Here is a 15,966-nt window from a genome sequence, read left to right on the forward strand (position 1 = left end):
ACTGGTCTATCCCATTCCCCCGCCCACCCCTCCCCTCTGAGGCCCTCAGGAATAATATCTTTAAAGTGCTGAAAGAAAAAAGCCCTATAAACTAAAAACTCTATATCCAGCAGAAAAGATCCTTCAAAAATAAAGGAGAGGGACACCTGGGTAGCTCAGTCAGTTAAGCATCTGCCTTCGGCTTGGTCATGGACCGAGTCCCACATGGTGCTCCTTGCTCAGCGGGGAGCCTGTATCTCCCTCTGCTTGCTTATCCCTCTGCCTGCTGCTCCCCGTGCTTATACACTTGTGCTCTCTCGCTCTCTCTGGCAAATAAATAAATAAAATCTTTAAAAAAATACATAAAAATAAAAATAAAGGAGACGTTTTTCCATAATCATAAATACGGAAAACAAACTGGCAGTTGTCAGAGGTAACAGGGTTCGAGGAGATGAGCAAATACGTGAAGAGTATTAAGAGGTACAAACTTCCAGTAATGGGGATGAAAAGTACAGCATTGGGAATATAGTCAATAATATTGTAATAACATTGTATGATGACAGATGGTAATTATATCTGTATGATTGTGAGCATAGTATAATGTATAGAATTATTAAATCACTGTGTTATACACCTGTAACTAATATAACACTGTATGTCCACTATACTTCAGTTAAAAAAAAAAAACAACACTAAGCACAAGGAACTAAAATGTATCTATATGTATTTATTCAGATTAACTAACAAATAAAAAACCTGAAAAAAAAATGAAGGACATTAACAAAAGACAGACAAACAAAAGCTGACACAAGGATATATCAAAGGATGTAAAGTCAAAACACAAAAATCAATTTTAATTTCATGTACCAGCCACAAATAATTGGAAAATACAATTTTAAAATACCATTTATAATGGTATTAAAAATATCAAATGCCCCAAAATAAGTTTTTTTAAAAGATATGCAAGATTTCTAAAATGGAAACTACAAAACTTTATTTAGAGAATTCTTTTTTAAAAAATATTTTATTTATTTATTTGAGAGAGAGTGAGAGTGAGAGAGCACAAAGCAGGGGGAATGGCAGAAGGAGCAGCAGAAGGAGGGGCAGAGGGAGAAGGAGAATCAGACTCCCTGCTAAGCTAGGAGCCTGATTGTGGGGCTTGATCCCAGGACCCTGGAATCATGACCTGAGCCAAAGTCAGACACTTAACCAGCTGAGCCACCCAGGCGCCCCAATTGAAAGAATTCTTAAAAGATCAAAATAAATGGAGAAAAATTTTAAGGTAATGGGATAAGAAAACTAAAAATGTGAAGATGTCAGTTCCTCCAATTGATCTATAGATTCAATGTTATGAACAACCAGGCCCACAAATTTGATAATCTAGATAAACTGGACTGATTCCTTGAAAGACCGTATCTGCCAAAACTCATACAAGAAGAAATGGAAAATATGAATAGACCTGTATTTATTAAAGAAATTGAATCAATAATTAATAACCTTCCAAAACATAAAGGACCAGGCCCAGATGAGTTCACTGGTGAATTCTACCAAAAAGTTAAGAAAGAAATTATACAAGTCTCTCTAATCTCTTTCAGAGTAGAGAAGCAGAGGGAATAATTCCTAACTCATTCTATAATGACAGCATTACCCTAATACCAAAACTAGACAAAGACATTACAAGAGAAGAAAACTACAAACCAGTATCTCTCAGTAACATAGATGCAAAAATCCTTAACAAAATATTAGGAAGTTGAATCCAAAAAAGTATAAAAAGAACAATACACCATGACCAAGTAGGATTTATCATAGGTATACAAGTCTAGTTCAACATTAGGAAATCAATTAATGTGACCCATTACATCAACAAACTAAAAATGAAAAATCACATGATCATATCAATAGATTCAGAAAAAGCATTTGAGAAGATACAACACTCATTCATGCTAAAAAGTCTCAGTAAACAATGAGTAGAGAAGAATCTCTTCAACTTAGTAAAGACTATTAAAAACAAAAAAAAACTATAGCTAATATTATACTCACTAGTGAGAAACTAGAAGCTTTTCCATGAAGATCAGGTACAAGGCAAAGATTGCTCCTCTCTCTACTCCTTTTTAATATTGTACTGGAAGTCCTTACTAATGCAATAAGGCAAGAAAAGGAAGTAAAAGATACATAGACCAGGATGGAAGAAATTAAATTTTTCTTTGTTCAGAGATGATATAATTGTCTATTTATTTATTTTTTTAAAGATTTTATTTATTTATTTGACAGAGATAGAGACAGCCAGCAAGAGAGGGAACACAAGCAGGGGTTGTGGGAGAGGAAGAAGCAAGCTCCCAGAGGAGGAGCTTGATGTGGGGCTCAATCCCAGAACGCCGTGATCACACCCTGAGCCGAAGGCAGACGCTTAATGACTGAGCCACCCAGCCGCCCCATATATAATTGTCTATTTAAAAATTCAAAAGAATCAACAAAAAAACCTTGAAACTTAACTGAAATTAAAATAAAAACTTAAAAAAGGTTTTAATCAGATTTGCAGATGATGTAAAAAAATTGTTGAAACTAGTGAACAATTATACCAAGATTGCAGGATTCAGGTTAATATACAAAAGCCAATTGCTTTCCTATATTCCAACAAAGAACAAATGGAATTTGAAATTAAAAACACAATATCATTTATATTAACACCCTCAAAAATGAAACACTTAGGTATAGATGTAATAAAATATGTATAAGAGACATATGAAGAAAATTAAAAATCTGATCGAAGAAGAGCTAAATAAATGGATTGATGTTCCATGTTCATAGATAGGAAAACAGTATTGTCAAGATTGATCTGCAGATTCAATTGAATACCAATCAAAATCCCAGAAAGTTATTTTATGGATATGAACAAACTGATTCTAAAGTTTATATGGAGAGGCAAAGAAGAAAGTTGGAAGACTGATGCTGTGCAACTTCAAGACTTACTATAAGGCTAAGTAATAAAGACAGTATGGTATTGATGACAGTAAAGGCAAATAGATCAATGGAACAGAAGAAAGATCCCAGAAAGAGATTCACTGCAATTCCAGGGGACATTTTTATACATACTGACAAGCTGATTTTAAAATTTACATGAAAGTGCAAAAAACTTTGAAATAATCAAGATAATCTTGTAGAAGAAGACAGTAGGAATGCACAACTTAAGGGCTACAAGCCAGTATAGTATTGACATAAAAATACACTAATGCACTAATACACTAAATAGACTAATGGAACACAATGGAAAGTCCAGATAGAGACCTGCATATTTAGTCTGTTGGTTTTCTTCGAAGACATCAATAAAATTAATGGGAAAGGAAAACTTTTTGAAACTGATATTAGAAAAATTGGGTTTTCAAATGGAAAAAAAAAAGAACCTCAACCCTTACTTCATGCCATACTCAATGAGGGGTACCTGGGTAGCTTAGTCAGTTAGCATCTGCCTTCAGCTCAGGTCATGATCCCAGGGTCCCGGGATCAAGCCCCGCACTGGGCTCCCTGCTCAGCAAGGAGACTGCTTCTCCTTCTCCGTCTGCCTGCTGCTCCCCCGATTGCTCTTTCTCTCTCTCTCTCTCTCTCTCTCAAATAAATAAAATATTGAAAAAAATAAATTTCAGATGGAACATAGACCAAAATGTAGAACAATAATACTTCTAGAGAATACAAGAAAACTGGAAAATTCACAAATATGTGGCAGTTAAACAACATGTTACTGAATAACCCATGGATCAAAGAAGAAATCAGAAGAGAAATTTAAAAATACCTTGGGCTAAATGAAAATGGAAATACAATATACCAAAACATGGGATGTGGCAGAAGCAACTCTAAGAGTGAAGTTTATAGCAATAAACAAAAGATCTCAATTAAACAACCTAACTTTACACTAGGAAAAGACAAACTAAACCCAAAGTTAGTAGAAGGAAGAAAATAACAAAGTTCAGAGTGGAAATAAATGAGATAGAGACTAAAAAGACAATAGAAATGATCAATGAAACAGGAACTATTTTTAAAAGATAAAATAGAAAAACCTTTAGCTAGATTCACCAAGAAAAAATAGAGAAGACTCAAATAAAATCAGAAATGAAAGAGACATAGCTGTTGATACCCAGAAATCTCAAGGGTCATAAGAGACTACTATGAACAATTATATGCAAACATATTAGACAAAATAGAAGAAATAGATAAATTCCTAGAAACATACAACCTACCAAGACTGAATCATGAAGAAACATAAAATTTGAACAGACTCATTACTAGTAAGGAGATTTAATTAGTAAACAAAAACCTCCCAACAAACAAAAGTTTGGGACCAGATGGCTTCACTATGAATTCTACCAAACATTTAAAGAATTAGCACCAATCCTTTTCAAATTCTTCCAAAATGTAGAAGAGGAAGGAACACTTCCAAACTCATTTTATGAGGCCACCATTCATGTGACACCAAAACCAGACAAAGACTCTACAAGAAAAGAAAATTACAGGCCAATATCCTGATGATTACAGATGCAAAAATCTCAACAAAATATTAGAAACTCAAATTCAACAATACATTAAAAGTATCATGATCAAGTAGGATTTATTCCAGGGATGCAAGGATGGTTCAACATCTACAAATTAGTCAATATACCACATTAACAAAATGAAGGATAAAAAAATCATATGATCATTTCAGTGGATGCAGAAAAAACATGACAATTTTTTAATCATTTATGTTAAAAAAAGAAAGAATGAAAAAACTTCTCAACAAAAGGGGTATGAAGGGAATTTACCCCAACGTAATAAAGGCCATACCTGACAAGCCCACACCTAACATAATATTCAATAGTGAAAAACAGAAAGCTTTTCCTCTAAGATCAGAAGCAAGACAAGGAGGCCCACTATCCCTATTTTTATTAAACATAGTATTGGAGGTCCTAGTAGGAAAGGGGTTTTAGGCAAGAAAAAGAAATAAAAGGCATCAAATCAGAAAGGAAGAAGTACAACTGTTGCTATTTGCAAATGACATGGTAGTATATATAGAAAACCCTAAAGAACGCCACCAAAAAACTGTTAAAATTAAGAAACATATTCAAGAAAATTGCAGGATACAAAATCAATACACAAAAATCCGTTATGTTTCTATGCCCTGATAGCTATCAGAAAAAAGATTTTAAGAAGATAATCCCATTTACAATTGTATCAGAAAGTATAAAATACCTAGGAATAAATATAACCACGGAAGTGAAAGACCTGTACATGAAAACTATAAGATATTGATGGGAAAAATTGACAAAAATAAATAGATATTCCATGCTCTTGGATTGGAATATTGCTTAAATGTTCATATACGCCAAGCAAACTACAGAGTCAATGCAAAATTCCAATGGCATTCTTCACAGAAATAGAACAAACAATCCTAAAATTTGTACAGAACCACACACACACACACACACACACACACACACAAGATAAGCAAAAAAAAATAGTTGGGTTTTTAAAAGATTAATAAAAATCACAAATTGCATGAGTGAACAAAAAAGGAGAGATAGAAAGAAGGCATTATAAACAATACTCAGAGTAAAAGAGAGTATTTCACAAAAGGTGGTAAACATAAACAAGAACTTATGAACACCCTTATGCCAATAAGTCTTAAAACTTAGATGAACTTTTAGAAAAAATAAATTTGCCACACACAACTAAAGAAAAAATAGAAAGCCTGAATAATTCTGTAGTGATTAAAGAAATTAGTTTAGAACCTTCCAACACAGAAAAAAACACTAGAGGAAGAAAAAATATAGCGGAGGAGTAAGGGACGTTTTTTCAGCTGGTCCCCTGAATTGAGCTGGATATCTACCAAATCATCCTGAACACCCATGAAATCAGCCCGAGAGGTAGGTAGATACATCTGCATCTCTACAAACAAACATCTCCAGCACTGAGTATTGAGGTACAAAGCAGGGAGCCGTGAATTCGCGCAGAGATATCAGAAGATAATCGGAAAGGGGAGGGAGCCACCGCACTCGGGGGCCGGGAAGCAGTAGCCTCCTGCACTGGGGAGCGGGCCAGACTCACGGACTGGCACCTGGGAGAAAGCAGACTGAGACCGGGAGCTCGGGAGAAAGCAGACTGAGACCGGGAGCTTGGGAACGTGCTTGCAGCCAGAATGAAAACCAGAGCTCTGGAGTGCTCATTCGAACTAGACTGAAACCAGGAGCTCGGGAGCTTGGGAGTGCATGCAGAAACTGGGGGAAGCTGGCCTGTTAGAAGCACAAAGGACAGAGACATCGGCCCTGGAAGTGAAGACTGGGAGAGTGGCTGTGGGGCGCACAACCCAGGAGGCTGCAGGGTTTTTAGCAGCACCAACAGAAACAGAGTTAAAGTGGCCAGGAAAGCTCAGTGGAGAGCAATTGCGATCTCTCTGTTCTGAGACAGAGGCCACTGCTGCTCTCTCAGAAAAGTCACAGAAAACTCTCAGGGAAAGCCACCAGAGAACAAAAGCCTGGAAATACCGGTTCGCATTGTGCCCATCCCCACCCTCTCTCACAGGGGACAGGGCAACCCTACCCAAACAGGGTTGCCTAAGTATCAGCGCGGCAGGCCCCTCCCCCAGAAGGCAGGCTGAAAAATCAAGAAGCCCACATCCCTAAGGTCCCTATAAAACAAGTGTACATTGCTTGGGTCCAATAATCTGGACTCTGTACGTCCCCACAACCACTTCTCATCAGAATGACATGGAGGAGGAACCACCAACAAAGGAAAGAAACACACACTGTGGCCTCTGCCACAGAACTAATGGATGGATATAACCAAATTGTCAGAAATGGAGTCCAGAGTAACAATGGTTAAGATGATGTGTAGGCTTGAAAAAAATATTGACGAAAATATTAAAGAGAATATAGAATCTCTAAGGGTGGAAATGTGAGCGAATCTGGCAGAAATTAAAAATGCTATGAATCAAATGCAGTCTAAACTGGATGCTCTGATGGCCAGGGTAAATGAGGCAGAGGAACAAATTAGTGAGTTGGAAGATAGGATGATTTAGAAAAGAAGGAAAAAATGGAAACTTGGCTCAAAAAAAAATCCAATCTCAAGAATGCAGGCTACGGGAGATTACTGACTCAATGAAACGTTCCACTATCAGAATCATCGGCATCCCTGAGAGCGTGGAGAACGAGAGAGGTCTAGAGCAGATATTTGAACAAATTGTACCTGAGAACTTTCCTTATCTGGCAAAGGAAACAAGCATTCATGTCCAAGAGGCAGAAAGGACCCCTCCCAAGATCAGTGAGAACAGACCAACACCATGTCACATAATAGTACAATTCCCAAATCTTAGATCCAAGGATAAAATCGTGAAGGTGGACAGGGGGAAGAGAATCCTCACCTACAAAGGGAGAAACATCAGAGTAATGTCAGACCTGTCTACAGAGACCTGGCAAGCCAGAAAAAGCTGGCAAGACATATTCAGAGCACTAAGTGAGAGTAACACGCAGCCAAGGATCCTTTATCCAGCAAGGCTGTCATTCAGAATGGATGGAGAGACAAGGACCTTCCAAAACCGGCAGAAACTGAAAGAATATGTGACCACCAAGCCAACCCTACAAGAAATATTAAGGGGGGTTCTATAAAAGTAAAAAGACCCCAAGAGTGATACAGAACAGAAATTTACAATCTATAGAAACAAAGACTTCACAGGCAACATGACATCATTAAAATCATATTTCTCAATAATCATTCTCAATCTGAATGACATAAATGCTCCCATAAAATACCACATGGTTGCAGATCAGATAAAAGACATGACCCATCCATATGCTGTCTACAAGACACTCATTTTGAACCTAAGATACATCCAGACTGAAAGTGAAGGGATGGAGAACCATTTTTCATGCCAACGGACCTCAAAAGAAAGCTGGGGTAGCAATTCTTATATCAGACAGATTAGATTTTAAACTAAAGACTGTAGTTAGAGATACGGAAGGACACTATATTATTCTTAAAGGATGTATCCAAGAAGTGGATATGACAATTATAAATATCTATGCCCCCAAGAGGGGAACAGCTAGAAACACAAGCCAACTCTTAACCAGAATAAATAGACATATAGATAATAATACATTAATAGTAGGGGACCCTCAACATTCCACTCTCAGCAATACACAGATCACCTAAGCAGAAAATCAACAAAGAAACAAGAGCTTTGAATGACATGCTGGACCAGGTGGACCTCATAGATATATACAGAACACTACCCCAGAACAACAGAATACTCGACTTTTCGAATGCACATGGAACTTTCTCCAGAGTAGACCATATACTGGGTCACAAAATAGGTCTCAATCGATACCAAAAGACTGAGATTATTCCCTGCATATTCTCAGACCACAATGCTTTGAAACTGGAACTCAATCACAAGGAAAAATTTGGAAGAAACTCAAACATTTGGAAACTAAGAACCATCCTGCTCAAGAATGATTGGGTAGGGGCGCCTGGGTGGCACAGCGGTTAAGCGTCTGCCTTCGGCTCAGGGCGTGATCCCGGCGTTATGGGATCGAGCCCCACATCAGGTTCTTCTGCTATGAGCCTGCTTCTTCCTCTCCCACTCCCCCTGCTTGTGTTCCCTCTCTCGCTGGCTGTCTCTATCTCTGTCAAGTAAATAAATAAAATCTTTAAAAAAAAAAAAAGAATGGGTAATTAAAGAAGAGCTTAAGAAATTTATGGAAACTAATGAGAATCAAAACACATCAGTCCAAAACCTATGAGAGAATGCAAAGGCAGTCCCAAGGGGAAAATGCACAGCCATCCCAGCCTCACTCGAAAGAATAGAAAAATCTAAAATTTTTATGTTCTCACCTCAAGAAGCTGGAGCTGGAACAGAACAGGTCTAACCCATGCACGAGAAGGCAGTTGATCAAGATTAGAGCAGAGATCAATGAATTAGAAACCAGGAGCACAGTAGAGCAGATCTACAGAACTAGAAGCTGATTCTTTGAAAGAATAAATAAGATCGATAAGCCACTGGCCAGACTTATTCAAAAGAATAGAGAAAGTACCCAAATTAATAAAATTATGAATGAAAGGGGAGAGATCACAACCAACACCAATGAAATAGGAAGGAGCATTAGAAACTATTATCAACAACTATACGCCAATAAATTAAACAACCTGAAAGAAATGGATGCCTTCCTGGAAATCTATAAACTACCAAGACTGAAACAGGAAGAAATTGATTATCTAAAGGAACAATTAAGTATGAAGACATTGAAGCAGTGATCAAAAACCTCCCCAAAAACAAGAGTCCAGGACCTGACGGATTCCCCCAGGAATTCTACCAAACATTCAAAGAAGAAATAGTACCTATTCTCCTGAAACTGTTTCAAAAAATAGAAACAGGAGGAAAACTACCAAACTCATTCTATGAGGCCAGTATTACCTTGATCCCCAAACCAGGCAAAGACCCCATCAAAAAGCAGAATTACAGATCAATATCCCTGATGAATGTGGACGTCAAAATTCTCAACAAGATCCTAGCTAATAGGATCCAACAGTACATTAAAAAGGATTATCCATCAAGACCAAGTGGGATTCATCCCTGGAATGCAAGAGTGGCTCAACATTCACAAATCGATCAGTGTGATAGATGACATCAACAAGAAAAGAGTCAAGAAACATATGATCCTCTCAAATGATACAGAAAAAGCTTTGGACAAAATACAGCATCCTTTCCTGATTAAAACCCTTCAGAGAGTAGGGATAGAGGGCACATTCCTCAATTTCATAAAAACCATCTATGAAAAGCCTACAGTGAATATCATTCTCAATGGGGAAAAGCTGAAAGCCTTTCCCTTAAGATCAGGAACACGACAAGGATGCTCACTCTCGTCATTATTGTTCAACATAGTACTAGAAGTCCTTGCAAGAGTAATCAGACAACAAAAAGTGATAAAAGGTATTCAAATTGGCAAAGAAGAAGTCAAGCTCTCTCTTCGAAGATGACATGATACTTCATATGGAAAACCCAAAAGACTCCACCACCAAATTACTAGAACTCATACAACAATTCAGTAATTTGGCAGAACACAAAATCAATGGTCAGAAATCAGTTGCATTTCTATACATGAACAATGAGACTGAAGCAAGAGAAATTAGGGAATTGATTCCATTTACAATAGCACCAAAAATCATACGATATCTCAGAATTAACTTAACCAGAGACATAAAGGATCTATATTTTAGAAACTACAGATCACTCTTGAAAGACATTGAAGAAGACACAAAAAGAAAAACATTCCATGCTCATGGATCAGAAGAATAAACATACTTAAAATGTCTATGCTACCCAGAGCAATCTACACTTTCAACACCATCTGGATCAAAATACCAATGACATTTTTCAAAGAGCTGGAACAAACAGCCCTTAAATTTGTGTGGAACCAGAAAAGGCCCCGAATCGCCAAGGAAATGTTGAAAAGAAAAAACAAAGCTGGGGGCATCACGTTGCCTGATTTCAAGCTATACTACAAAGCTGTGATCACAAAGACAGCATGGTACTGGCACAAAAACAGACACATAGACCAATGGAACAGAGTAGAGACTCCACAAATGGACCCTCAGCTCTATGGGCAACTAATCTTTGACAAAGCAGGAAAAAACATCCAGTGGAAAAAGGACCATCTCTTCAATAAATGGTGCTGGGAAAATTGGACAGCTATATACAGAAGAATGAAACTTGACTACTCTCTCACACCATCACAAAGATAAACTCCAAATGGATGAACTACCTCAATGTGAGACAGAAATCTATCAAAATCATAGAGGAGAACATAGGCTGTAACCTCTTCGACATTGGCCACAACAACTTCTTTCATGACACGTCTCCAAGGGCAAGGGAAACAAAAGAAAAAATGAACTTTTGGGACTTCATCAAGATAAAAAGCTTCTGCACAGCAAAGGAAGCAGTCATCAAAACAAAGAGGCAACCCACAGAATGGGAGAAAATATTTGCAAATGAAACTACAGATAAAAGGCTGTATCCAAGATCTATAAAGAACTTCTCAAACTCAATACAAGAAACAAATAATCAAATAAAAACATGAGCAGAAGATATGACCACTTTTTCAATGAGGACATAAAAATGGCTAACGGAAACATGAAAAAATTTTCAACATCATTAGCCATCAGGGAAATTCAAATCAAAACCACATCGAGATACCACCTTCTGCCAGTTAGAATGGCCAAAATTGATAAGGCAAGAAACAACAAATGTTAGAGAGGATGTGGAGGAAGGGGAACCCTCTTACACTGTTGGTGGGAGTGCAAGTTGGTATAGCCACTATGGAAAACAGTGTGGAGGTCCCTCAAAAAGTTAAAAATAGAGCTACCCTATGACCCAGCAATTGCACTACTGGGTATTTACCCCAAAGAAACAGACGTAGTGAAGAGAAGGGCCATATGCACCCCAATGTTCCTAGCAGCATTGTCCACAATAGCTGAACTCTGGAAGGAGCCAAGATGCCCTGCAACAGATGAATGGATAAGGAAGATGTGGTCCATATATACAATGGAATATTATTTAGTTATTAGAAAGAACGATTACCCAACATTTGCAGCAACATGGGCGGAACTGGAGGAGATAATGCTAAGTGAAATAAGTCAAGCAGAGAAAGACAATTATCATATGGTTTCAATCATTTATGGAGCATAGGAAATAGCAGGGAGATCAGTAAGAGAAGGAAGGGAAGAATGAAGAGGGGGTAAACAGAAGGGGGAATGAACCACGAGAGACCATGGACTCTGGGAAACAAACTGAGGGTTTCAGAGGGGAGGGGAGTTGGGGGATTGGGATAGGTCAGTGATGGGTATTAAGGAAGGCACATATAGCATGGAGCACTGGGTGTTATATGCAAACAACGAATCATGGAACACTACATAAAAAACTAAGGATGTACTGTATGGTGACTAACATAACATAATAAAAATTTTTCTGAAAAAAAGATAAGAAAACAACACTAGGTTGAGATGGTTTTACCCCCATCTTCTACCAAATATTCAAAGTATAGATAATTGTAACCCAACAAAATATTTCAGAGCTTAGGAAAAATACGAGCATACCTTTCTGCTTATTTTACTTGCATAATTTAATAACAGATATGACAAGGATTGCCATAGCATCAAAAAGTATGAAATACTTAGGAATAAACTGAACAAAAGATATGCAAGACTTGTACACTGGAAACTATAAGACATTAATGAAAAATGTTTTAAAAGATCTAAATAAATGGAAAAACATCACATGTTCATGGATTGGAAGCCTTGATATTAAGATGACAGTACTCCCCCAAATGATCTACAGATTCAGTCCACTCCCTATCAAAATCTCAGATTACTTTCTTGCAGAAATTGACAAGCTGATCTTAAAATTCATATGGAAACGTAAAGACGTGGAATGACCAATACAATCTTGAAAAAAAATAGGAGTATTTATACTTCTTGATTTCAAAACTTACAGAAAAGCTGCAGTAATCAAGACAATGTGGTAATGGCATAAAGATAAATGGAATAAAATCAATGGAATAGAATTGATAATCCAGAAATAAGCCTCTATATTTATGGTCAATTTTTGTTTGACAAGGATGTCAAGACAATTCAATGGTGAAAGAACCATATTTTCAACAAACAGCTTGTGCTGGTACAACTGGATATCTGTATGCAAAAGTGTGAAATTGGATCTCTTCCTTACAAATATAAGAGTTAAAACTATGCAGCTCTTAGAAGAAAACAGAAGTAAATCTTCATGACCTTTGATTAGGCAATGGTCTCTTGACACCAAAAGCACAGAAGGAAAATAGACAAACTAAACTTGATCAAATTTAAAATTGTATGTTATATGTCAATTATGCCTCAATACAGAATTTTTTAAATGTGTGGAATTGAAAAATGAAAAGACAGCACAAAGAATAGGAGAAAATATTTGCAAATCAGATATCTGATAAGGGACTGGTATCCAGAATATATAAAGAACATTTATAACTCAGTAATAAAAAGACAAACGATGCAATTAAAAAATAGTCAAAGGATTTGAATAAATATTTTTCTGAAGAAGATATTCAAATGACTAATATGGACATGAAAAGATGCTCAGGCTCATTAGTCATCAGGGAAATTAAAATCTATAGCGATGTAATACTTCATACCCACTAGGGTGGTTATAATTTAGAAAAAAAAATCAATGGTGAAAAGATGGACTTTTCAATCAGTGGTAATAGGGACAACCAGACAATAAGGAAAAAGGTAGAGTTTGACCCTTTACCTCATACCATACTCAAAAATTGCAAATAGACTGAAGACTTAAGTATGAATGACAAACAATAAAACTTTTGGAAGAAAATACTGGAAAAAATCTTTATGATTTTAGGACAGGAAAGGTGGGGTTTTTTTTTCACTTTTTATTTTGAAATAATTTTAACCTTGCAGAAAAGTTGCAAATACAGTACAAAGAATTCTCAGATACCTTCACCTGAATTCCCCAGAATGTTAACATTTTGAAGTATTTGATTTATCATTCAGAGAGGAATTTCTTAATGTAAAAAAGGCACAAGTCATAAAGGAAAAGATTAATAGACTACATTAACATCAGCAATGCTTCTTCATTAAAAATAAATAAAATATAAAATGTGAAAAAGATGTACTACAAACTAGGATTAAGACATATAAACAAGGTACAAACCTGTGGTAGAACTGAGTGATCAACACAAACATCGGTATGGTGGTAGTTTCTGAAAGGGAGCAGAAGAGAATACAATTGGGACACAGCTCACAGACACTTTCAAGGTAATGATTATATTCTGTTTCTTAAGATGGGTAGTTGGATACCACCTCACACCCATTAGGATGACTCCTATAAAAAACAAAAACAAAAATAAAACAAAGCAAAACAAAAAAACCCAGAAAAGAACAAGTATTGGTGAGGATGTGGAGGAATTGGAGCCCTGTTCACTGCTGGTGCAGTGTAAAATAGTAGCTGCTATGGAAAACAATAGAGTCAAAAAATTAAAAATAGAATTACCATATGACTCAGCAATTCCATTTCTGGGTATATGCCCAAAAGAATTAAAAGCAGGGACTCGGAGATATTTGTACACACGTGTTCATAGCAGGATTATTCAAAAAGTAGTCAAAAAGTGGAGGCAACCCAAATGTTCATTACTGGATGAATGAATAAAGAAAATGTGATATAGGGCTCCTGGGTGGCTCAGTTGGTTAAGCATCTGCCTTCAGCTCAGGCCATGATTCCAACATCCGGGGACTGAGTCCCACATCGGGCTCCCTGCTCAGCAGGGAGTCTGCTTCTCCCTTTCCCTCTGCCCCTTCCCTGGCTTGTTTGCTCTCTTAGTCACTTTCTCTCTCTCAAGTAAATAAATAAATAAAATCTTTTTTTTTAATGTGATCTGTACATACAATGGATATTATTCAGCCTTAAAAATGAAGGAATTCTGATTCATGCCACAGCATAGGTGAGCCTCAAAAACATGATGCTAAGTGAAATCAGCCAGTCACAAAAAGACAAATACCATATGATTCCACTTTTATGAGATACCAAGAACAGTCAATTTTGTAGACAGAAAGTAGAGTGGTGGTTGCCTGGGTCTGCGAGGAGTAGGGAATGGGGGAGTTATTATTTAATGGAGACAGAGTTTCTGTTAAACAAAATGAAAAGAGTTCCAGAGATAGATGGTGATGACAATAGCACAACAATGTGAATGTACTTAATAGCACTGAGCTGTACACTTTAAATTGATTAAAATGGTAAATTTTATGTTATGTGTATTTTACTATAATTTTTAAAACAAAAATAATACATTAGTAGGTAGTTCATACTTGGGTGTTTGTTATATTATTTATACCATACAGATATACTGTTTGTTGCATCTACTCAATATTTAATTTTTTAAAAATTTAAGTGTATACTTGGGAAGATTTGAGATTCATTCTTAAGAAACATCAGGCTTTAGTGATAATTAGATGTGGACAGTTGAAGGAGAAGGAGAGTTTTCAGGATTGAGCATGGTAAGGGAAAACTACTGTAGACTGAGCCTTTAAACATACTAATTGTGTTATGTTTTGGACATTTAAAGTTTGAGATTCCTAGCCAATATTAGAAAGAGATATCTAGTTGGTTCTATGAGGCTAGAGCTCAGAAAAAGGTCGGAATTGAAAGACTTTGGGAGAACTATCATTTTTTAAAGCCATGGATGATGGGCATGTATGACATCACCTAAAGAGAGAGTTTAGCTAGAACAGAGAAGAGGGCTTACGGCCATCCTTGGGAATGCCAATATTTAGTGGTCAGACAGAACAGGAGCCAGCAAAGACATTGAGGAAGAATGGCCAGAGAAATAAGAGGAAAGCTAGGGAGTGTGGCAACACAGGTGCCAATGAGTGAGCTTTCTTTATGGATATGCCTTTCCCATAGATTTTCTCTGTACTATTCTGTATATCTCCATGTTATCCATGTTATTTTTCTGTATGTGTTTTTCTGCCATCTTTCCTCTACATGTAGTTGCAAGATGTCTGATTTTTTCCCTGATTTTTTATATCTCTCTACCCAATTTTCTGTTTTATCTTTTTCTTCACTTCCCTTTTATCTTTCCTTCCATTTCTCAATTTATTTTTAAGTGACTCTGATACACTATTTAGGTATTTTATAATTTTATTGTGAATGATTTTTTAACAGAATTATGTGTTGCTTATTAATATCATTTAAAAATTACTCTAAGATTTTATATGTAATACAAAAGAAGAAGAAGAGAAGAAGAAGAAGAAGAAGAAGAAGAAGAAGAAGAAGAAGAAGAAGAAGAAGAAGAAGAAGAAGAAGAAGAAGGGCCCACTAAAATAAATAGTCCCCATATTTTCTTTTGTCTCTGTTGATTTTCTTTGTGGGATAATGGATTGGTTTTGTTGTTTTAAAAATTTATTTAATTCTTT

The 15,966-nt window shown here is 36.5% G+C and overlaps 1 protein-coding gene and 1 long non-coding RNA gene across 2 annotated transcripts in view; one reads left to right on the forward strand and one right to left on the reverse strand.

Annotated features, from left to right (window-relative positions):
- PARP4 (poly(ADP-ribose) polymerase family member 4) overlaps positions 1-15,966 on the forward strand; it is a 127,280-nt gene that overhangs the window by 96,517 nt on the left and 14,797 nt on the right. The window lies entirely within an intron of this gene.
- The window catches only part of LOC103664267, an 84,777-nt gene that overhangs the window by 51,212 nt on the left and 17,599 nt on the right, over positions 1-15,966 (reverse strand). The window contains exon 3 of the long non-coding RNA XR_568960.2: positions 13,709-13,757. This is a non-coding gene — a long non-coding RNA (uncharacterized LOC103664267). The remainder of the gene's footprint in view (positions 1-13,708; positions 13,758-15,966) is intronic.

Source organism: Ursus maritimus, unplaced genomic scaffold (genome assembly GCF_017311325.1).
Source record: "Ursus maritimus isolate PB19 unplaced genomic scaffold, ASM1731132v1 scaffold_10, whole genome shotgun sequence".
NCBI classification, from domain to species: Eukaryota; Metazoa; Chordata; class Mammalia; order Carnivora; family Ursidae; genus Ursus; species Ursus maritimus.